General features: G+C 41.2%; 1 pseudogene across 1 annotated transcript; it reads right to left on the bottom strand.

Moving 5' to 3' along the window:
- Positions 1-1,268: 1,268 nt before the first annotated feature.
- LOC308639424 (ataxin-7-like protein 3B) lies at positions 1,269-1,545 on the bottom strand (annotated as a pseudogene). The gene has a single exon. The product of its transcript is annotated as an ataxin-7-like protein 3B (transcript).
- Positions 1,546-25,629: the final 24,084 nt, after the last annotated feature.

Genomic DNA, 25,629 nt, shown 5'->3' with positions numbered 1-25,629 from the left:
TCAGCCAACGTTTGGGCCTTATCCCAAGTCCATTGAAATCATTGCAAATGATTAGAAAACAGGTGGTTTTGAATTTCTCTTTTTGTAGTTGAGAAACTGATGTGACTCCATTTTTGAAAACAGCTTCTACTTCAAGGCCTGTCCAAAGGGAGGGGGCGTGACCCTTGTCCTTGGAAAAACCCACAGAGCACTCCTAGGCTCACCCTGCTGAGTTGTTTGTCTGTAAATAACAGGAGAGATCTAAGGAGCCAGGTGTCCCTGACTCAGGCTAGGTGAGGACCCATAGCAACCCCCTAGCAACCACCAATCAGCATGAGACAGGGAAACTACCTGGGATGCCAGATGACCCCCCCCCAGTAGTCTCAGTGGTTGATAACATGTTAGGAAACCATGTAGTTTAGCACATACACCCCTTATGGCTTAAACCAATCAGTTCTAACCAATCACCCCTACCCAACTTGTTCCCGCCAGTGAATGTGCTAATCAATGTTAAGAGTTGTAGTTTGATTTTCCCGTGGTATGGAATGATTTGCTGTGTGATGTTGTGATGCATAGAGTATCACCCCAAAACCTATAAAATCTCACTGAACAAAGGACAGGGGCTCACTCCCTGGGACCACTGCATCGGGAACAGTTTTGAGTCCAGGCTCAAGCTTGCAATAAAGACTCTTGTGTGATTGCATCGGATTCAGCTCCTGGAGGTCTATTGGGGTCTCACGAATCTGGCATTACATAGCCAAGGCCACAGAGCTTCCTTACCAAATTCAACTGGGATTCTTTTTCTTGGTTGTCCATTCTGATAATGTTTGTATCTAGATCTCATTTCATTTGCATCAGAGAAGCCCAAATCAGAGGGTCAGACATCAGATGAGCAGTCCCACTGACTACGGCCTGACCATCAATAATGTGTGAGGTATCCAGGAAACCCTTGACATCAAGCAGATAAGACAGTCTTGAGGAACAAAAGGATTTTATATTCTGGGGCAACAACTGCTCACCTGCAACTGAGGGCAATACAGGGATCTTGTGTACATCCAGATGTGTTTAGGGATCAACACACATTGCATGGTGCCCAGGTTTGCACCTTCTTCTGCCCAGGGATTCAGAGTTGATCCCAGGGACCCAAGGATCTAAATTTCCAAATTCTACACTTTGGAGTTTAAAATGCTAGGACCTTCAAAGGGAACTGAGACTTTTGTATGATTTTTTTTTTTTTTACTTACTCCTCCAAGCCACTAGACCAGTCTATATTATTGTCCTGGTCACTCTCAGACTCTCTCAGGTTGCAGCTGCTGATCAGGTCCATTCCCAGGTTCTCCAGGAAGGGAGCAAAGCAGGAGGTGGCATGCTCTTCCGCTGTTGAGAGCCCAAACCCTTCATGCTACTAATCTCTTTCAACTTCAGGTAGAAGTAGCCACACTTGACTGACCAGTGCACCTGGAAGCAGAATACCAAAAAAGAAGCCTCTATCAGATCTACATATATCTCCTGAGCAATGGCCTCTAGCTTGTTAGTATCCAGGTTAGCTGATGAAATTTCCTCCATTTTAATTTGTAAACTACTGTGGAGAGGGCACTCATTTTACTCAGGGCACCACTTAGGACTCTGTAGGCTGTGCCTAGGCCTGGGGCCTTTTAAGGCCCCATACTGGGGTGGAGGTTGTGGAGATGGTGGTAGTTGAAGCAGTGGTGGCAGAAGCTACCATGTCAGTGACAACTGCTCTGGAACCCCATGTCTTTCCATTTGTTTTGGCATTTCTCCGATCTGAGCTTTGGGCAGCTCCTGGGCCTAGACTCCCCACCGAACAGCCGCAGCATCTCAGCCAGCTACCTGGGCCTCCTCCACTTCATTTCATTAAAAAAAATATTTGGGGATACTGTATATCTATTATTATTATTTTTGTGGTGCTGGGGATTGAACCCAGGGCCTTGTCCATGTGACACAAGCACTCTACCAACTGAGCTAAATCCCCAGCCCCTCCATTCCATTTTATTTTGCATTTTGAGACACAGTCTCACTAAGTTGCCCAGTCTGGCCTTGAATTTGTGATTCTCCTGCCTCATTCTCCATAGTAGCTGGGATTACAAGCATGCACCAGCCACCAGCTTTTCTTCTAGTTTTGATAGACTTCAGTTCCCAGAAGGAGGGAATTCCCGGATGTTGACACACATAGCTACTGTTACGGTTTGAATCTGGAATGTTCTCCCTAAATTCATGTGTTGGAAGCATGATCCCTAATCCAACTCCTCTACCCATACACATATTTCTCATATTTTTAGGGGATTTTGGGATAATTAGGGATCAAAATTCATGAGTGAATTAATGGATAATTGATATCCGGATGGACAACTGGGAGATGGGACTGAGTTGAAGGAAGTAGGTCACTGGGCACATGCCCTGTAAGAGTTTGTCTTCTCTCTGCACCCCTCCCCCACCCCCGCTGTCCTGGCTGCTGTGAGCTGAACCGCTTTCAGCTTTTCTTTGCCACATCTTTCTTTCTTTTTCTCTTTTCTTTTTAGAGAGAGAGAGAGAATTATATATGTATGTGTATGTATATATATATATATATATATATATATATATATATATATACACATATATATATATATATATTTTTTTTTTCAGTTTTCGGTTGACACAACATCTCTATTTTACTTGTATATGGTGCTGAGGATCAAACCCAGAGCCCCGTGCATGCCAGGCGAGCGTGCTACCGCTTGAGCTACATCCCCAGCCCCTTTGCCACATCTTTCTGCTGTGATATTGTGCCTCACTTTAGGCCCAGAGTAATGCAGTCAGCTGACCATGGTCTATATCCTCTGAAACTGTAATTCAAAAAAGATCTTTCTTCTCTAGTTTGTTCTTGTCAGGTATTTTGTCACAGTGATGAAATACTAACACAGCTACATTGGCACAAAGACTTTGTGGTAAGGAAAAACTAAAATTTATTTCTATGTTTTTCTGTCCTTCCCTGCCTTCAGTATAGACTTAATTCCCTTGAAATCAGAGATCAGTTAGGTCCTGACCTCCAAATCAGTTACCAAAATGTCAGGCAATTTGACATCAGTCACATCATTGAGGTGGTATCTCTCAAAAGAGCAGTAATTCCTTTCCTAGATGTGGATCTCCAGATTTATAATTCTGCCATCTTCATTTAATTTCCCAATAATCAGGGTTAGCTCATGGAAACTTGTCAGCATGCTAAAGGTGATATATCAGCCCTTACTCTAATTTTTTTACTAGTTGGAATATCAAATGAAGGCTTCATTGGGTTGACTAGTAGTTTTCTGATTTTCATAGTCCATTGAAGAAGGGATATTAAAATCGTTGCATAATATTAATGATTGTTCATGTTTTGATTGTTTGTGAAAAGTATCTTTAACAAAGCTAGATACAGTTTGAAGAAAAAGTGGTTTTTATAAGTGACAAATACATGCGAAGGGTGTTAAAGTACAAGTAACTCAGAAACACTCAGAAAGAGGAGGGAGCAAATATAGCAGAGGTTTGCCCTTCATGGATTTAATATTTATGATTTTGATTATTTGAAAGTGATCCTAAATACCTGTAACAAGTAATAATTTGTTATTTTCTTAAAGAAATATAATCACATGCATGAAAGGTTGGTGTACAACAAACCTCAAGTAAATAAGCTTGCACGTGGCTCATCTCTTACATCTCAACTTTGCTTGTTATCTAATATATTGTGTTCCAGGCACTTAGATATTACTTCACTTCAAATCTATGTTGTAGATCTCCATTTTACCAGATAATGAGACTGAGTTTTAGCAAGTTTTGTTGTGATTACAAAGTTAAGAAGGGCATGGTTAGTGACTCAAGTCCAAGAAGTCTTCATTTCAGAGCCCATGCTTTCAATCATCCCATATTGTTCTGTCTCTATTTGTTTTTATACATTGACTTTTGTGAATTGTTAAGAAAATATTGGTTTTCTGGTTCAAAATGGCATCAATGAAAAAATAAAGTTTTGTTGGAAACTGAAAAGATACTTAATCAATAGTAACCACAGGATTTCTACATCAGAAGCACTTAGGAATGACACTTGTTTCTGGAGGGAAAATAGACTTGTCTTGGAGATATGTTCGTATAGCAAATACATAGTTTTAAGATTCTATAATTGTGTAAGACTGGTTTGAAGTTGATTTTGCATAAAAGCACAGTTTGGAATTTAGATTGTATGTTCATCTGGGATGTTTGTCAGAGTTGGTTGAGATCAGTGGCACTGGGGTGGTTAAAACAGCCTCATCTGGGCTGGGGATATGGTTCAGTGGTTAACTGCCCCTGTTCAATCCCCAATACCCCCCCCCCAAAAAAAAAAAGCCTCACCATAACTGAGCATAGTGGCACAAGCCTGTAACCACAGCAGCTCAGCCTGCTGCACTCCTAAATTCTTCTAGTGGTTTGGGACTGAGGCAACCTCAATTATCTCACATTGCCATCTCCTTCTGTGGTGATGATTGCTTCCTTCAAGACAGAAGTTGAAAACATACATTTTGTTCACCAGATTTTGTGTCTACAACCTATGCCAGTAGTTCTTAATTGTAGATGTACATTAGATTCATCCAGGAGTCCCATTTCTGGGCCCCATGACAAGAAATTCTGATTTAATTTGTCTGAAGTACAACATGATCATTGAAAATATTTTTTAAATTCCTCAAATGAGCCAGATGCAGTGTAATCTCAGAGCTATCTTGAGTTTGTGCCCAGATTAAGTAACATAGAAAGACTGCTGTTTTGAAAAAAAAATTTAAATGGTTTTATTATGTTATCAGTGTGGAAAACCATGATATTAGTCTTTCTTCAGGAAAGACTAATTAGGGAGACCAAATTACATTTTAACATTAGCTGCTCCTTCTGACTGAGGGTTTTATTTGCATTATCGCCTAGAACTTGATATTATCATTATTTTACATATGAAGGGTCAGAATTTCAGAGATATTACATAACTTGCCTCATTGCACAGCTACTGACAGTTAAGATTGTGATTTTGATTCTCTCACCTGAAACAGCTAAGTTGTTTCTCAAGTCTGTAGAGGAACATAGGACAGGGAAATGATATTTCCTGAGCAGGAGAAATCACCTTGTGCCTTTTTTTAAAAAAAAAAAAAAGAGAGAGATTTTTTTTTAAAAGAGAGAGTGAGAGAGGAGAGAGAGAGAGAGAGAGAGAGAGAGAGAGAGAGAGAGAGAGAGAGAGAGAGAGAGAGAATTTTTAATATTTATTTTTTAGTTCTCGGCAGACACAACATCTTTGTTGGTATGTGGTGCTGAGGATCGAACCCGGGTCGCACGCCTGCCAGGCGAGCGCGCTACCGCTTGAGCCACATCCCCAGCCCGAGAGAGAGATTTTTAATATTTATTTTTTAGTTTTCAGCGGACACAACATCTTTGTTTGTGTGTGGTGCTGAGGATCGAACCCGGGGCGCACACATGCCAGGCAAGCGCACTACTGCTTGAGCCACATCCCCAGCCCTTCAGACATCCTCTTAAGTATGTTGCATATCTAATCTAATTTAATCCTCAGATTTTCAAGGAGATGAAATAATCCCTTTCTACAGATATGAGAAATTTATTTAAGTTAATTGTTTCCAAATTGTTTCTTTCTTTTTTTTTTTTAAAGAGAGAGTGAGAGAAGAAAGAGAGAGAGAGAGAGAGAGAGAGAGAGAGAGAGAGAGAGAGAATTTTTTTTAATATTTATTTTTTAGTTCTCGGCGGACACAACATCTTTGTTGGTATGTGGTGCTGAGGTTCGAACCCGGGCCGCACGCATGCCAGGCGAGCGCGCTACCACTTGAGCCACATCCCCAGCCCCAAATTGTTTCTTTCTAAAGCAAAAAAAAAAAAACAAAAAAAAAAAAAACTGGTAGAGCTGAGATTTATTTGTAAGGGTGAAGACTCAGGCTATAGACAAGTAATCTAAACAAGAAAAAATGGAGAATATAAAGCACAGGGAGAAAGAGATAATCTGATTGTCAGATGGGAATAAGATCTAGTGTTGCCAACTCTTCTAATTTCTTAAAATCAGAAATATGAATTTTTATGTGGAATCTTAAAATAAGAATTGAAAGTCCTTTTTAAAAAAAAATTAGACACTGCATCAGCCAAGCACAACATAGTTTCATTCCCTCATTTTTTTCTTTTTTTTGTCATTTTAGATTGAAATAAGTTTTCTTTGATACATAACATCCCAAATCTACACATTAGGGTTGGACACAGCTCAGTGGTAGAGTTTCAGCCTTGCATGCAAAAGGCCCTGGGTTCAATCCTCAGCACCACACACAAAAAGACAAATACCAAATCTACACATTAACAGGGTACCATGTGATGTTTATACACACACACACACACACACACACATACACACTGTGTAATGTTTATATCAGGTTAAACACACCTATCTTCTCTAATATTCCTTCATCATTTTCTGTGTTCACCCTAGTGTGCAATAGCACACAAGAACTTGTTCTTCCATCTAACTTCAATTTAGTATCCACTGTTTACCCTTTCCCTGCCCTGCTCACCCCTTACTCTCTCTGCAACCTCTGGCAATCACTATCTACTTGATTTCAAAATGATCAAGGTATTTTGATTTCACACATGAGTCAGATATTCCAATATTTGGCTTTTTGTGACTGGCTTACAGCACTTATCATGGTGACCTCCAATTCCTCCCATGTTGACAAAAATTAACAGAATTTAGACATTTTAAAGGAGTGAATAAGAAAAGTGACAGTTAAAAATTGTTCTATAATTTTCTGTCATGACCTTAGCTGATTATAAATGTGCAGCAATGTTTATTTTCAAGGAAATTTGGCATATGTATACAATGGAATATTATTCAACCACAAGAAGAATGAAATCTTGTTATATGGATGGGTTTAGATCATAGTCGTTAGTGAAATAAGCCAGACACAGGAAGACAAACACCACATATTCTTATTCATTTTTGGAAACTAATTGTTAATCTCATGGAAGAACAGGATGGAATAGGGGTCATTAGAGACTTGGAAGGTCAGTGGGGAAAGGGAAAACACACAGAATAGGAATTAATTTTGGTTTACCTGTAACTCTGAGTAACTATTGGTGAAAACAATGATGTATTTCATTCTCTCAGTTTTTAAGCTCTGGATAGCAACCCATGCTTTCTGCTGGATTCATTTGTTTTCAAGCATGGTAATGATTAATCTTGTCCCCTTTTACTATTAAAAAAATTATCCTGTCCATAATCTACTCTGACCAGCTTTACAGGGCATGTTAAATTGTTTCTGGAGTCTATTGAGTAATAACTGGGTTTTGCAAGGAATTTTCTATTTTTTTTTAGGTTTTATAAGAAAGTTTCTATTTTTCAAAATTCAGAAATAAAATTAGGCTTTGACAAATAGTAGTGCTGTAATCTTAGGCAAATCACTTAACTTTCTGATCTTCAGTACCTTGTTTACAGAATTGAAATCTTAATCACCTCATGGAATTGTTTGAATATTTAATTGATAAAATGTACATAAGCGCCCCATATAATATCTTACATATTTTGGGTTATCAATAAATGTAACTTTTTTTGGTGGTACTGGGAATTGAACCCAGGGACACTCTACCACTGAGCTATATTATTGACAAATATGATTGACATACAAAAATCTGTGCCTCAACTTTGGAAATAAGAACGAATCTGTGAAACTCACATTAATCTATACCATTTTATTATGTGTGATAAAAACATAATTATCTGTCCTTTTGTTACCAATGTTATGTGTGATAAAAACATAATTATCTGTCCTTTTGTTACCGCTGTTTACTGGTAAGGAGTTGGTAAGGAGTCTTTGCTTCCATGAATGCTGAAGTATAACAGAGAAGCACACCGAGGCAAGTGTAGAGTGGAAAGTGGAAGGCTTTATTAAAGGACAGCAGAGAAGACTTCTCCCTGCAGGAAGAAGGGGACCCGACAAGATGGAAAGGTGGAATCCCTGGAAAGGCATCCCTTTTTTATAGCTAAGTTCTTCCCACATTTCTGTCCTTTGTTTCCCTTTATCCTGCAGTGATAGAATGCAGGTGGGAAGACCAAAAGGTGGGAGATGGGTAGCGGTGTGGAGCAAGCAGTTTTGGAGTTCCCTTTTTTAAAAATTTGGTCTATCGAGTGGTCCATGATAGAAGTACGATTGAGGCTGGAGGGCCATTTGAGTGATGGGTGGTCTATAAGAGAAACAAGCAGTTATTAATACTTAAATGAGATTAATAAATGCCACAGCATAGGAATATGCCAACGAGTATGATGACAACAATGTTTTCCACCAGGAGGTACCAGAGAACCAGGAGCTAAGAAATTGTTCAGACTGTGAGGCAACCCAAATTGTGGGATTATTTCCTGTAATAATGCCTTGACTTGAACTGTTCCATCCTTTGTAATCTTGGAGGCTTCCTGGCAGAATCAAGCAGATTATTTCTTTGGCATGTTTCACAGGCTTTGACTATTTGGTGGATGGTCTTTGAAATATAACCCTAACCCTTCAAATCTTCCACTGGGAATTAGCAGGTAAATAAGGTTTGTCATCTTCCATTTGAATCCACCCAGAGGGTAAAAGAATACCTCCTTTAGATAGAGCCTTGTTTGTTTCCTCCAGGGTGTATTGAGGTCTTATCTCTGGGGGAGGGCCTGTCCATATCAAAGGGGCTAAGGTTGTCATCTGTAAACTTCCCTTAGCAGCCTCTTTGGCTTGTGGATCTGCTAGTCTGTTTCCTTCTGCTATTTCATCTATCCCTTTTTGATGTCCTTGATAGTGAATTACTGCAACCTCTTTGGGTAAATGAACAGCTTCTAGCAGTTTTAAGATTTGTTCATACTTCCTTATGGATGTTCCCCCAGTTGTTTGAAATCCTTTCCTTCCAAATTGCTTCATGTGCATGCAGGATTAGGTAGGCGTATTTAGAGTCAGTGTAAATATTAATTCTCCGTTGTTTCCCTATTTTAAGTGCTCTCCTTTTTTTTCTTTTTTTTTTTAGAGAGAGAGAGAGAATCTTAATATTTATTTTTTAGTTATTGGCAGACACAACATCTTTGTTTGTATGTGGTGCTGAGGATCGAACCCGGGCCCCAAGCATACCAGGCAAGCGCGCTACCACTTGAGCCACATCCCCAGCCCTTAAGTGCTCTCCTTAGGTCTATCAATTCAGCTAGTTGTGAGCTTGTGCCTGGGAGCAAAGATTGTGCCTCTATGGTATCATGTAAAGTCACCACAGCATATACAGTTCCATAAAGCAACTCCCATCTGTGAACATGGTGAGGTCTGGATTGGACAGGGGAAGGTTTTGAAGGTTATTCATGCTGAGTAATTTATAGCTGGGCTGAGTAATTTATAGCTAGAACTTGTTGGCAGTCACATTCAGGACTTCCCTCTAATTTCTCTGGGAGGAAGGTGGCTGGGTTTAAATTAGAGCAGGTCTTTATTTGGAGTTACAGGTCCATCTAAAAGTAAGATTTGATATTTTAGAAGGTAATTGTCTGAGAGCCATAGTTCTTCTCTTGTATTTAAAATCCCTGAGAGATCATGGGAGGTATGGACAAGTAAGATCTCTTCCCAGGGTGATTTTAATTGCCTCATGGACTCTGCTAATTTAATTGCCTCAGGCTACTGCTGCTACTACTTTCAAACAGTGAGGCCATCCTCAGTGAGACACTAGATCAAGCTCCTTACTGAGATAAGCTATTGGCTGTTGAGCAGGTCCCACTCCCAGGACTATTCCTCCTCTCTCAGTGATAAATAGGTTGAATTTTTGTTCAGTAGGTAAGCTGAGGGCAGGGGCTTGGAGTAAGGCCTCTTCCAATGCCAAGGAAGTTGTTCCTTGGTGTAGTGTCTCTCTGAGCTCTCTGAGGAGGCTATAAAGAGGCTTAGCTAATTCGCCATATCCAGGGATCCAAAGCCTACAGTATCCAGTTATCCCTAGGAAGCCTCTGAGTTGCCTTATGGTTTGAGGTAGAGGATATTGTCGTATAGGGGTTATTCTTTCTGGTCCTAGTTTGTGGGTTCCTTGAGACAGGTGTAATCCTAAATATTGAACTTGTTTTCGGCATAATTGAGCTTTTTTTCTTTGAGACTTTATAACCCTTATCAGCTAAGAAGTTTAAAAGTTCTTTAGTGGCTTGAAATTCCTTTTGAATGGAGGCGCATAAAAGTATGCCATCTACATACTGCAGGACAGTCAGAGAAGTTTTATCTCTGAATTCTGTTAAATCCTTAGCTAGGGTTTGGCCAAACAGATGAGGGCTATCTCTGAATCCTTGGGGCAATACTGTCCAAGTTAATTGAGATCCAGTTCCTCAAAGGCAAACAGATATTGTGACTGGGAGTCTAATGGTATACAGAAAAAGGCTGCTGGAATCTCAGATAACAGAGTGTATGTACTTATTAGGAACTATAGGGTGGAGAGGAAGAACTGCTTCTCAGGTCCTGAACTAGTCTCCATTCCCCATTGGGTTTCTGAATTCCTAAAATGGGTGTTACATGGGGTCTTGCAAGGCACTAAAAGTTTTTGTTTGAGGTTCTGAATGATCTTCAATAAGCCCTATATAATTTATCAAGCTGTAAAATTGCCTCTGGGCATAGGGGATATTGTCTCTGATGTGGACAGACAGAAGGATCTGTCACTACTCTTTTTGCGGTCCCAAATTCATTGTAATGGATGTCTGAAGTTTTGAAAGTAAGTCTCTTCCCAATAAAGGGGTAGGACATTCTGGGACAATCAGAAATGCATGAGAAAACATCATCTGGTCCCACTCACAACTCAGTGGGGGAGTAAACTTTCTGGTAATAGGCTGTCCAGACACTCCTTGCATCCTTATAGAGGTCCAGGGTAAGAAGTGCGTACCATGGGGGCGGGGATCATGTGACAGGAGTTATGGGAGCCAGAATTGAGCCCAGGCCTGTGTGGAGGAGTCTGGCTTCAAGGACCTATGCCCCTGAGGACAGTCACTCTTCCAGTGATTACCTTCACATTTTAGGGCAGGGCTTTTGGGGTGGCTATTGGGCAATCCCAGAAATGTCCTTCCTCTTCGCAATGGAAACAAGTCCCTTCTGTGGATTGAGCAGCATTTCATTTTCCTCCTTTTTCACCCTGGGAGCTTACTCCTCAAAGAGCCAATACCAGTGCTTCAGTCCTTTTTCTGTCTCTGGGCTCTTTCTCCTTTTCCTCTTGATCTCTATTATAAAAAACAGAAGTAGCAAGTCAGAGGATGTCATCTAAAGATTGATCAGGGAATGCCAATTTTTGTAACTTCCTGGGGCTGACTGAGTGATAAGTTTGTCCTTTAGGTGGTGCTCAACAGGAACCAAGTACTGCAGACTTTGGGGAAAGGTCTCAGAAATGCCTCTCTCTCACACATTAACAGGTGAATCCCAGCTCCAACAGGGAGCCCCTGGAATGGAGCCTTTGAGTCACCTCTTAAAAAGCCCCCTGTTCATGCTGATGGGCAGAATCCCAGCCTCTGGGACAGGAGTCCCCTGTGTTTCTCTTTTGCTCCCAAAGCAATAAACCTTCTTTTCCCTTTTTCTCCAAACTGTCCTCATTATTTGATTGCCATGGGACAAGGACTGGCCCTTGGCAACACAGAGAGTCAGAGACCATTTGGAATAACTAGTGGGGGAGGAATTCCTTCAAATCCTTCCTCGTGGCCAAATTTCCAGATGCCAGAGGATGGAGGGAGGTCCTCTGGCTGGAATCTGCTGGAGCAAAACAGGTAAGAATGAAGTTGGCAGAAATGTTGCCGGAAGGAAGCAACTAACCCTTTTTTTCTTTTTCTTTTGCTACAGGGCCCTGAACCAGGGGTGCTTTACCACTGAGCCGCATCCTCAGCCCTTCCTATTTTTTATTTTGAGACAGGGTCTCTCTAAATTGCTTAGGGCCTTGCTAAATTGCTGAGCTTGGCCTGCAACTTGAACCCCAGAGCCTCCTGCATTGCTGGATTACAGTGTGTGTCAAACAGCTTCGGTCACTGATTTGTGAGCCCGAATGAGATAGGGATTTGGGATACCCAGAGAGCTGCTGCATCTTAAAGGAAACACCCCAAAGTCATTGAAATGCAGGAAGCACCCAGGAGCAATTATAGCTCCTGAGTGACCAGCCCTTGCCCCCCCACCCCCGAACCTGAGGGCAGGTATAACTCAGGGAAACCAGTATAAAATTGTGCAGCCCCACCCCGCCTCCACCTCGGTTCAGCCCCTGGCACTGGCCTCTGCAAATATGAACACCCACACCACAGGCTGCCCTCTCTCCCTGGAGGTGGCCCGCCTTCTCCCTTGAGAGCCCATTCCTTGTTTTATCCAAAGGCGACCCTCTTGAGATTGCCCCCATCCTTCCTTGAATGTACCTGAACTTCCCAAATAAACTTCCCTCTCTGCCTTTAAAAAATAAAAATAAAAAAAATAAAAGTAGGTGGTGCTTTGTGGATTCAGGATCCACGGTGGTATGTTTTCTCATCGCCTCCCTGAGTTTCTCCATGAAAATAGCAGGGCTTTCCTGGGGGCCCTGGATAATTTCTGAAACCTTAAAATAATTAATGGGCTTTTGCTTGATTCTCTTGAGGGCCTCAAGGACCAATATTTTGAAATGTCTAATTTTTCAAGCATCCTGCGCATCATTTGGGTCCCAGTCAGGATCGTTTCTGGGAACTGCCTGTGCTCCAGATGGATAATTGGGTTTGCTCCTAGTCTGTGATGCTGGGGCATGAGCAAGGTATAGGTCATCCCCAAACTGTTCAGCTGCTCTTAGGGCTGTTTTCTTCTCATTGGAAGTCAAAGTCTGGTTGAGCAATAGCATAATATCTTTCCAGGTGAAATACCTCAATGTATTTATCTGGGTCCTCAGAAAATCTCCCTAAGTCTGTTTTTATCTGTCTTGCTCTTGAAGGGAGAAGGGGGTATGTACTTTGATTGGTCTAAATTCTCCTCCTGGCATCTTCTGGAGGGGTAATATATTTGATCTGTCTGTTGGGGCAGATGCAGAGAGAGGCCAGGATATGGGGGACAGAAGGGCTGCTTCTGCACATCAGCAGGAGATGGAGACTTTGTGGGTCCTCCTGATTCTTTCTCCTCAGTTGGTGATTTCTTAAGATTTTGTCTCTTCATGGCAGAGATCATACCTAAGTCTACTTTACATTGTTGGCATAATTTGGGGTTTTCACTTAGGGCAAAGAAAACCTGGATGTATGGCACCTCACACCTCACACTATTTCCCTTCCCTTTTGCAAAATTTATCAAGCTGTAAAATTGTATTAAAATCGATATTTCCCTCTGGTGGCCAGGATTCTCCATCAGGGAGTTTGTATTGAGGCACTTTTTCTTGATCATCCGTGGGCAAACATCCCAATTTTTCAATATGCAGGTAAGTGGTGTAGCTAGCATACTGGAGAGAGAAGCTCTCATCTGAGTGAGAAGAGAAAAAAAAAAAAAAACCAACAGGATTCAGGCACCCATGTGGGAGAAAACTGTTCTTATTAGGGACATCTCCCCAAGCCTGAGCTTCCTTATGGTGCAGAAAACCTGTCTCTCACTTTGCTTTGTCAAGGTTGTTTCTGATCCCCTTTGGCAAAGTGCTAGGGTCTCAGTTTGCTCTGTGCCAGAGACCCTGGGAGGATTCAGAATTAAGGGCATTACTGCTTTCCTCCCTGCCACTATAAAACCCACAGCAAAAGAGAATCACCCACTCTTCTTGTTTGCCTTTTTGCCCCGCAGACTAAAGAAATCTCCTGAGGGTGAGGGATATCTACTGGTTGATATGGGAGGGACTATTGGAAGGATTGATTCTACAAATGCCTCCCTCTAATAGCTTAAAGAGAACACAGCACATTTTTAAACATTGGAATGGTAATTGGGAAATTTTAAAACAGACTAGTGAAAGTTACCTATGTGCATGAGGGGAATCTGGGCACCTTTTTACTAATTATCCCATGTCTTTCTCAGTCCTACAACCTGAATTGCTAGTGTTTCTGATCAGCAAAGGAAGGGGAGCATCCAGGAGGGAATGGATGCAAGGTTGGGAGTGTTGTGTAGCCCATACGGAGGCAAATGAAATTGGGGCTTTCCCTCAGTGCCATTCATCTACCGATCACCCAAATACCCCTTAGGGCTGTCGGGAAGGGATTCAAGAGGAACTTTAGGAATACGTCTGAGTGTAGCCCAGACCGGAATTTTACAATTGTCCCAAACTCCTTCCTCCACCTCCACACATCCAAGGCAGATCAGGATTAGGGACACTGTGTGTTAGACCACGATGTAAGAAAAGACCACTGACTCCAATTAAAATCAAATTAAAGCAAGCTTATTATTTCGACCGGCCGGGCTGCCTTGCCCATCAAAATCGTGGGAGCCAAGGACAGTGGCGAGGCTTCTTTGTGGCCCAGTTTTATAGCCCAAAAAGTTACACAAAGGGGGGTTACAGATAACAACACTCTGAGGAGCATAACACAAGTTTACATTTTTGTTGGCCCTGGCATCAGAATTTATGGAGATCTTAGAACTCAGAGAGGGTCGTTATCCAGCCAGGGAAGGCCAGAATTTATGAGGCGTCATTAAGGTTTAGGAAAGGGTAGTTATCTGGTCAGGGAAAAATGGACATGGGTGAGTTCAGGGCACGAGCAGGCATTCCAATCAGCTTTACAACATCAACTAATGGCCAGGCCATACAGACATCCTAATATTTTTACAGAAAACAGAAATGAATTTTTCATAACTTGTGACAAGCTGGCTTCTGATCTAATGAGAGAACTAGGCTAGGTATATCAGTGAACTCACGCCAATTGCTCTCCAGGCCCAGATAGAAAAGTGGGAAGTGGCTTTGGCAGAACCCAACATGTCTGCTCTGTATCGAACAGGTGATTGAGAGCTGCCTAGGCCAGGAAACCTCACTAGTTGCATTTAAATAACCGTTGGGTGCCCACATCACCCTCCAGAAAGAAAGATAGAGAAAGATGCACATCAGACAGAAGTGGGGTGCATGGAGAGGCGCTTACCTTGGTGTAGATCTCAGTGGGGAACCTCCAATCTGTTACCACTGTTTACCAGCAACAAGTCCTTGCTTCCGAATGCTGAAGTATAACACCAGAGAAGCACGCCGAGGCAAATGTAGAGTGGAAAGTAGAAAGTAGAAGCTTTATTAAAGGACGGCAGAAAAGACTTCTCCCTGGAGGAATAAGGGAACCTGAAAGGCAGAATCCGTGGAAGGGGGAAGTCTTCCCTTTTTTATAGCTAAGGTCTTCTTTCAGCTTTCCCACATTCCTTGCTAGGAGCCACAAGCAAATATACAATGTATGGCACCTTTGGTTGTAAAGTGACGCCAGCTAGCCACTGAGATGATTATGTTAAGATTTACATTCATATGCAAATTGGACTCCCGCTGTTCACCTTGGCCTGCTACCGGACTCATGTTACGGACTCATGTTACCAGACTCTTGGAGAGTTCCCATTGGTTGGGGAAGGATAGTAGGAGGAAATTCCGGGGGAGGTCCGGGGGACCCCGGGGTTCCGGTCGGCGCGCGGTTCCGGTCGGACACCCTCGTGGGAGGACCGGTTTTTGACTTGCTGGCGCTGAGAGTGTTAGCGGCTTTTTCAAAATAAGGTTTTGTTCCTGCTTGATTGGCTCGTGATTCTGTGCCCAGCCAAGACTGCGGCATTTGGCGGCCCGTGCGGGGAACGCCTGAAGCTTAGAGGTGAGTAAATTGCTCGCCCCTGAGGGAAGGCGACAGGATGGATGACCTTCTCAGAAAACAATGTGTTCTTGTTTTGATTTATTTTGTTTTCATTTCGAGCTCCCTAGCCCTAGAATTTTCTCAGGCGAACTGGAAAAAATGGTTGGCTCAAGGTTTGAAGTTATTCAGCCCTGAGAAAGAGAAAATTGATACAACCATTGTCTGCTCCGTCTTTGTTTCATTCTGCTTCGGCTTTGTTTTATCCTACCTTATTGGGTTAGGTTATAGTAGATTAGAATCCAATAAAAAACAAACCGAAAAACTGTTAAGTAAATTGTTAGAGGTCCAGACTATGGTAGAAAAAACGCTAGGTCAAGCAAAAGAGAAGGTCTCTCAAGCTAGTCAGACAGAGGAGAATTTAAAGAAAGCAAGCTTAGAGGACAAGCAGCCATCAGGTGGAGAATTACAACAGGAGGTTGCTACCAACTCCGTTCTATCACCAGAGGGCGTAACTCAGCCAACAGCTCCATCTACCGCTGAGCGGCCCTCAATTCCCGTAGTTGATGGACGGAATTCTGAGGCAGGACCCCAAAGATTAGCATGCCCTGTACTTGAGCAGGCAGGAGGGCAACGAATTCACCGTGCTTTAGATTTCAAAACAATAAAGCAATTAAAGGAGGCTGTAACGACCTATGGGCCGCAAGCTCCCTTCACAATAAGCATGGTCGAATCTGTTACCAACTTGGACATGACACCAGCAGATTGGGCTAACATGTGTCGATCTGTGCTAGACGGAGGACAATATTTGTTATGGAAGGTTGCCAATGAGGAATTTTGCATGGAGACAGCTAGGCGAAATGCAGAAGCTGGCTATCCTCAAAGAAATATAGAAATGCTTTTGGGGAAGGGACCTTATGAGGGTCAAAGACAACAAATTGAATATGACCCTGGTGTGTACGCACAAATTGCTGTAGATGCAGTTAGGGCATGGAAAACTTTACAGGGGCATGGAGACTTACAAGGTCAATTATCTAAGGTAATACAAGGAACTAATGAACCTTATGCTGAATTTGTAGATAGACTTATTCAGTCAGCCTCTAGGATATTTGGAAATACAGAACAGGTAATGCCATTTATAAAACAACTGGCTTATGACCAAGCAAATCGTTGCTGCAGAGAGGTCATTAGACCATGGAGACATGAGGATTTAAACACATATATTAAATTATGTAGAGACATTAATGAACAGGGGCAAGTCTTAGCAGCAGTACAACAGGCTTTAGATGCCAGGCCAAGAACATGCTATAATTGTAATCAAACAGGACATTTTAAAAGGAGTTGCCCCATAAGAGGAGGGTTTAACAAAGCTGGATATCAAAGGAATAGAATACCAGGTATTTGCCCACGATGCCGTAGAGGGAGACATTGGGCTAATGAATGCCGTTCTCAAACCACCATAGAGGGTATTCCGTTATCAAAAAACGAACAAGGACCAAGTGTTTACCCACGATATCGTGGAGAAAGGTATCAAGCTCCATTGCCAAAAAACGGACTAGAGGGCCCAATGCCCCGGGGCCCCAAACCACAAATATATGGGGCAATGGAGGAACCCAACAGCCCCATCAAGGTAGTGCCCAGGACGCATTATCCATTAAATCCCTCATCAGACAAACTAGAGGGAGCGCAGGGCTGGACATCTGCGCCTCTGCCAGAGCAGTACTAACCCCAGAGATGGGAATTCAAATCATTCCCACAGGAGTAAAAGGACCTCTTCCCCAGGGAACAGTAGGCTTATTATTGGGACGCAGTTCTTCTACACTAAAAGGACTTATGATAAGTCCTGGGGTAATTGATCCCGATTATGAAGGTGAAATAAAAATTATAGCTAGTTCTCCAAGAGGTATATCAGTAATTTCACCAGGAGATAGAATAGCACAGTTATTAATAATACCCAGCCTGCATGATAAATTTTCCAGTTGTAATGTAGAAAGAGGTTCCAAGGGATTAGGCTCCACAGGTGTAGATTGGGCTATGCTGTCTTTGAATTTAGATTCTCGCCCAATGCTAAAATTAAATATTCAAGGACATGACTTTAATGGGCTGCTGGACACAGGAGCTGACCTTAGTGTCATCTCTCGTCAAGAATGGCCAAAATATTGGCCATTACAACAAGCCACTCAAACGCTTCGAGGCCTAGGAGTGGCAACAAATCCCCATAGAAGTGCTATGGTATTAGATTGGAGGGATCCTGAAGGATGTGAAGGAACTATACAGCCCTATGTATTGGATCATCTTCCTGTAAATTTATGGGGACGAGATGTCCTAGATCAATTAGGATTGACATTAACAAATAACATCAATCCTAACGCGCCCACTACTAGGGCTAAACAAGGCTTTAGGAAAGAAAAAAGATTAAGAGAACAAGAACAAGGTATGACAGCACCTATTCAAATAGATCAAGAAATAAATAGACATGAATTGGGTTTTCAGAAAGGGCCACTGAGACAATCAAAATTACTTGGAAATCAGAAAGACCAGTGTGGGTTCCTCAGTGGCCCTTGACTAAAGAAAAGATACAAGTAGCCCATGACTTGGTCAGACAACAGTTAGCGGAAGGACATATACAACCTTCCGTATCCCCCTATAATACTCCCATTTTTGTCATTAAAAAGAAATCTGGTAAATGGAGATTATTACAAGATTTAAGAGCCATTAATAATGAGATGGTTATTATGGGGCCTGCTCAATCAGGGATTCCTCAATTGTCTGCTTTACCAAAAACCTGGCATGTTTTAGTTATAGATATTAAAGATTGTTTCTTTTCAATTCCAATTCATCCCGAGGATAGTCCACATTTTGCATTTACTATCCCTGCACTGAATCATGAAGGTCCTGATCAGAGATATGAATGGAAAGTACTCCCTCAAGGGATGGCTAACAGCCCAACTATGTGTCAAATTTATGTTAATAAAGCAATCCAGCCACTTAGAAACCAAAATCCTGAACTACAAATATTTCACTATATGGATGATGTGTTATTGGCACATAAAGATAAAAACACATTACTAGAATGTTATGCCACACTTACAAACTTATTGAAAAACTATAATCTAGAGATAGCAATAGATAAAGTACAATTAAATCTTCCAATTAATTATTTAGGAGTTCTATTATCCTCAACCATGGTCCGTCCACCAAAAATTCAAATACGAGTAGATCAACTCAAATCACTTAATGACTTTCAAAAGTTATTGGGAGACATAAATTGGATAAGGCCTTATCTAGGCATACCAACAGGAGAGTTAGGACCTTTATTTGATATTCTAAAAGGTCCATCAGATCCAAATTCACCCCGCATGTTAACGCCTGAAGCAAGAAAAGTATTAAAAATCATTGAAACATATATGGAAAATATGCATTTGGATAGAATTGATATAAGTTTGCCTTTATTATTTATTGTACTACCAACAAAAAATATTCCTACAGGAGTATTTTGGCAAGAAGGTCCATTATTGTGGATACATTTATCTTATTCCCCTAACACTATTCTTACTAGATATCCTGAGGCTGTAGGACAATTAATACTCAAAGGAATAAAAGCAGCTAAGGGAGTGTTTGGGATTTCTCCCAATAAAATTATTACTCCATATACTATGGATCAAATTGATGAGTTAGCTAATGAGTTAAATACTTGGGCAATAATCCTGTGTAAAACTAGTGTTTCATTTGATAATCACTTACCATCTAATCCTTTGTTGTCTTTTTGGTCTAAGCATCCTGTAGTTTTTCCAAAAATGACAAGAAAAACCCCTATCATAAATGCTCCAAATATATTCACTGATGGGTCAAACAATGGTACAGCAGCAGTAGTTACTCCTGATCAAACTTTTACATTTTTAGTACCCAAACAATCAGCTCAAAAGGTAGAGCTTAATGCAGTATTACAAGCTTTTATGATGTTTAAAGATTCTGTATTTAATTTATTTTCTGATAGTCAGTATGTAGTTAATGCTATTAATTCCCTTGAAGATGCTGGTAGGATTTCCCCTTCCTCTACTGTTTTCTCTTTGTTTTCCGATATACAAAGTCTAATCTGGGACCGAAAAGATCCATTCTTCATAGGTCATATCAGGGCACATACAGGATTGCCTGGAGCCCTTAGTATGGGCAATGAACTAGCAGATAAATCTACACATGACATACATATTTTCTCCACAATAGAAGAAGCTATAAATTTTCATAAAAGGTTCCATGTCAATGCTAATACTTTACAAAAGCGTTTTAAAATAACTAAAGAACAGGCCAGACATATAATAAAACAATGTCAAAATTGTGTGACATTTTTACCACAAGTTAATCTTGGAGTCAATCCTAGAGGACTAATACCTAACCATATTTGGCAGATGGACGTCACACACTTGCCAGAATTTGGAAAATTAAAATATTTACATGTTACAGTTGATACCTCTTCCGGATTTTTGATGGGCTCCCTTCATGCCGGAGAAAAAACTAAAGATGTTATAGCTCATTGCTTACAAAATTTTGCCACTGTGGGCGTTCCAAAACAGTTAAAAACGGACAACGGTCCTGGTTATACTTCCTCCTCTTTTAAACAATTTTGCTCATCATTTGGTATTACTCACATAACAGGAATTCCATACAATCCACAAGGACAAGGCATAGTTGAAAGAGCTCATCAAACTATTAAAATGTACTTATTAAAACAAAAGGAGGGAATTGGAAAGGGGTATATATCCCCCAAAGATAAACTTAAAATAACCCTTTTTACTCTAAACTTTTTAAATTTAGATTCATCGGGACTTAGTGCTGCGGAAAGACATTTGTACCCCAAAAATGTACATAAGCCTAAGGTACTTTGGAAAGATATTCTAACAGGACAATGGAAAGGCCCGGATCCAGTGATAGTCTGGAATCGGGGCGCTGTCTGTGTTTTCCCACAGGATGAACAGCAACCGATTTGGATTCCAGAGAGATTAACTAAAACAATTTCTACAGAAAAAGAAGATGATTTGACTCAAATCCATAACAGCTGACATCCAGAGCTCCAGCTTGGCTATTCTTACATCTGCGACAGTGATTAACCAAGGTTTTTTTTTTTTTCAGTATCTATTTTATTATTGCATTTTTCCACATCATAAAGTTCTATTTTATTTTTGAGCTCATACAAACCTAGGTTAATGTTTTTCTGATCAGTTTTATTTTTTGACTGTGTTTTATTTTTTTATTTATTTATTTATTTATTTATTTATTTTTTGACTGTGGAGTTTTTAAACATTGCAATGGAGATTTCACCTAAGTATAGTTACAAGGCCTTTATTTACTATTGTCTTATGTGTTGTATGTTGTGTGCACACTTCTGTTTTGTGTTGTATGTCTGTATGTGTGTATGTCCATATTTCTTATATATGGAGCGCTCATGAAAAAATGGATCCGAATTTTTTCTTTATTCACGTGATTTATATGGTTTAATTTAAATTAGGTGAACAGCTGTTTATGATTGTTGTTAAAGATGGTTAACAGATCTGTTTGTTTACTTTCACCATTCCTTTTCATTATATTTAATAACTCTGTTCAGGATAATGTCTCTTTAGCATCATTGCCAGAATTTCCATCTCCATCCCAATTCCGGTGAAGACTGAGATAAAACCAAACTACAGCTTCTATGATAGCTATCACAGTAAACTGTATAAACTGATGCATCAATGAATATAACTCAACAAGTAATGCTCAATCAAGGACTTGATTTACTTTGGGAGGAAATGGACATATTGATAGACTCCTCCAATTTGAACTGCTTGCAGAACTTGCCTGGACTATATATCAGTTGTATACATTGTAAAATATCATCTGGTGCACCGAATTGTGGTACTGCTGGCATATCTTTGCTGATGGTGTCACCAGTGATGCAATTTCCTTGCCAGCTCACCCCATGTTTATTGTGGTAATACTGGCATATCTTTGCTGATGGTGTCACCAGTGACGCAATTTTTCCAAGGAGCCATCAATTGGCTTGGTGTCGTGGCATTTCTGTATCCTCCTCCCTTCTACTAGTGATGGTCTAAAATTTGGGGGCCAACAGAGGTGAGGCAAAGAACCTCACCCCCCCACTGGCACCAAGGCAAAATTTGGGGGCCAACAGAGGTGAGGCAAGAACCTCACCCCCCCACTGGTGCATAGGCCTATCCACGAGCATGGCTGAATGCTGGACCGGTAGTCAGCGACGGGTTGCTCTGATTACAGTGGATTCAACCTAAGACAGGAAGCTGACGCCTAAAGGTCAGTTCTCCCATGACGGGTAAGAACCATATGTTAAATTGGACAACCTACCAGGCACGGTCCCTAGCCACATTGCTTGTTGCTTAATTAAACAGAAGGGGGCAGATGCTAGGAGCCACAAGCAAATATACAATGTATGGCACCTTTGGTTGTAAAGTGACGCCAGCTAGCCACTGAGATGATTATGTTAAGATTTACATTCATATGCAAATTGGACTCCCGCTGTTCACCTTGGCCTGCTACCGGACTCATGTTACGGACTCATGTTACCAGACTCTTGGAGAGTTCCCATTGGTTGGGGAAGGATAGTAGGAGGAAATTCCGGGGGAGGTCCGGGGGACCCCGGGGTTCCGGTCGGCGCGCGGTTCCGGTCGGACACCCTCGTGGGAGGACCGGTTTTTGACTTGCTGGCGCTGAGAGTGTTAGCGGCTTTTTCAAAATAAAGTTTTGTTCCTGCTTGATTGGCTCGTGATTCTGTGCCCAGCCAAGACTGCGGCAATTCCTGTCTTTTATTTCCCTTTATCCTGCAGTGATAGAATGCAGGTGGGAAGGCCAAAAGGTGGGAGATAGGTGGGCTGAAAGTGTAATCTGGGCAGGAAGGGCCTGGGGTGGTTTGATTAGCACCTCCTTGCTTGCTGGGAGCTGTTTCATTAACAGTTCCTTAGGGTGGGTTCTGGGGCCTTGGGAACATTAACATTTCAATTTCTCCAAGTGCTGCTCTGGTTTCCTGGACTCCATTCTTGATAATGGCCTTCATTTTCCTTATCTTATTCAATATTAGACCCGATTACCTAACTACACTAGCTACCTATCTACAGTACTATTAACTATAGGCACTATGCTGTACAGATCTCTAGGATTTATTCATCTTGTATTACCAAAACTTGCACCCTTTGACTAATACTTCTCCATTTTTTTTTTTTTTTGCTCTAGCCAGCCACTGGCAACTCCATTTCAACCTCTACTTCTGTGAATTTTACTATTTTAGATTCATCATACAAGTATCCTTCAGTGTTTGACAGTATCTTCCAGATTCATCCATGTTATCAAAAATGGCAGGATTTATTTTTTTGTGCTAGGGATCAAACCCAGGGCCTCACATATACTAGGCAAGTACTATAACCACTAACCTATTCCCCAGCCCCAGTATTTCCTGTTTTAAAGGCTAAAAAATATTTATAACACATTTTTTTTTCATTTTCTGATGGATACTACTTTCATGGCTGAAAAATGTTCCATTGTGTATGTTTAGCACATTTTAAAAAGTTTTTTTGTAGTTGTAGATGAACAGAATGCCTTTATTTTATGTTTATTTTTATGTGATGCTGAGGATCAAACCCAGTTCTTCACACATGCTAGACAAGAGCTCTGCCACTGAGCTACAGCCCCAGCGCTATATTGCACATTTTTAATCCATTAATCTGTCAAGGATATCTGAATTGATTTCATATCTTTGCTATTGTGAGTAGTGCTGCAATAAACATAGGCATGTAGGGATCTGGCATAATGATTTGCTTTCATTTGGATATATGTCCAGTAGTGGGATTACTGGATCATTTGAGGAACATCCCAACTATTTTTTGTAAGAAATGTTCTAATTTATATTCCCACCAACAGCATATACATGTTTCCTTTTCTCAGTATTATTTCCAGCATTTTTTAATCCTTCTGATAATAACCATTCTATTTATTTCCAGTGTCCTGTTTGTTTGTTTGTTTTTGGACCCAGGGTCCCTCAACCACTGAGTCCCATCCCCAGCCCTATTTTGTATTTTATTTAGAGACAGGGTCTCACTGAGTTGTTTAGCGCCTCGATCTTCCTGCCTCAGCCTCCTGAACTACTGGGTGTCCTGTCTTTATATTCAGAAATTCTTCTGCTTGATCTAGTGTGTTGTTGAGGCTCTCTACTGTTATTTTTTTATTTTTTGTACTGGAGATTGAATTCAGGGGCACTTTTCCACAGAGCTACATCAGCAGCCCTCTTTCTTTCTTTCTTTCTTTCTTTCTTTCTTTCTTTCTTTCTTTCTTTCTTTCTTTCTCCTTTCTTCTTCTTTTTCTTCTTCTTTTTTCTTTCTTTTTTTTTTTTGAGACAGGGTCTTGCTAAATTGCTCAGGCTGGCCTCAAACATGTGATATCTCTGCTATAGCAAATGTGTCATTGAAATTACAGGAATGTGTCACTGCACCAGAATTCTAATGTTTCTTTGTATTTGACTTATCGATTTCTTCAGTTCCAAGGTTTCTATTTAGTTCTTTTTCCTGATCTCTATCTCCCTACTGAATTTCTCATTCATATTGTGAGTTTTTTTCTCTTTATTGTGTTGTCTTGTCTGTATTCTCTAAATCTCCTTGAGTTTCCTTAGGATCTTTTTGAATTATTTATCAGATATTTCATCAATATCTTTTCCTTTAGGGTCTGTTCTAAGGCAGTTATTAATTTTCCTTTGGTGGTCTCGTGCTTTCTTTTTCATACTTCTTGTGTCCCTATTCTGTTATCTGGTAAAACTGTCACCCTTTCTACTTTTATGGAGTAGTTTTCATAAGGATAGAATTTTTCCTGTCATAAGGAGTCAGCTGCGTAGGGAGCTTTGGCTTTGGTTCTGCTTGGGCACAGAGGTATAATCTCTGTGAATTTTTAATCATAATTAATGTCAGCAGAATCTGTAAGTGTCTCAATGATTTTGATCACAGGTATTTTTGGAGATAGTAGTTCAACTTTGCAGTGGGTATGAGCTGCCAGACATACCCAGTCTCAGAAGCTGGCAGAGTCAGGGATAAAAACTGCTCAATTAGTGCAGTAAGGAACATAGATTGTGGGAGACTTTAGATGCCACAGAAGTGCTTACTGCTGGCAGTAAGAACCTCTGGCAATGGAAATGGTACCCCTGAGAGAATGAACCACAGTAGATATGTCTTCAGGCCTCAATGAAGCAAGCTCTTCTATTGGAATGGATATCCAGAAATGCTGTTGGGTGGTGCTTAGAGCATGGAGTTTGGGGGACATATTCCCTGGACTCATGGGGGTGAGCACTGCTGTCAGTAGAGTCATCCAGTAGTGGCACAGGCAGTGCCAGGGGCTTGGAGTGTGGGGTACAATATCCCAGACCCCACTTGAGTGAGCACTTCTGGTGGTGGGGTTGTTTCTGGGGCATGGACTGTGGCAGATACATCTTCAGGCTCTGTGATGGTATGTGCTGATGGCAGTGACAGTAGTGGCACTAGGGGACATGAACCATAGGAAATGCATCTTCAGTCTCTGCATTCATAAGCACCAGAGGTAGTAGAAAGTTGTGGTGAGTTTCTGGGTGATTAGTTTTATGTTCCAGGGACACTTTGGTTCCTAAGGTCTGATGGGAAGCACCCCTTGCCATGCTCAGACTACCTGTCCCCTGTAGTGAAGGAAACTGTGTGGACTTGCATGTTAGGGTCACAATTGCACAACTGGGTCTAGTTGAATTGGTGAGTTTGCAGCCTTTTGTGTAGATGTGGTGGAACATTTATGGGTTCCCAAGGATGGGGATATGTAGTAGCTTTTTGCCCCTAGAATAGTATGGACTCTAATTGTGGCTTCATTCACAAGATGGCACTATGTAGTAGCAGACATTGTGAGTTCCTTCTTTGAAGCAAAGTTGCCATGTGGACTCCGGGCAG

Source organism: Spermophilus citellus (assembly GCF_964194105.1).
Source record: "Spermophilus citellus genome assembly, chromosome: X".
Taxonomy (NCBI): domain Eukaryota; kingdom Metazoa; phylum Chordata; class Mammalia; order Rodentia; family Sciuridae; genus Spermophilus; species Spermophilus citellus.
Note: the sequence above shows the minus strand (reverse complement) of the source record. Positions and strands in the feature narration are given on the sequence as shown.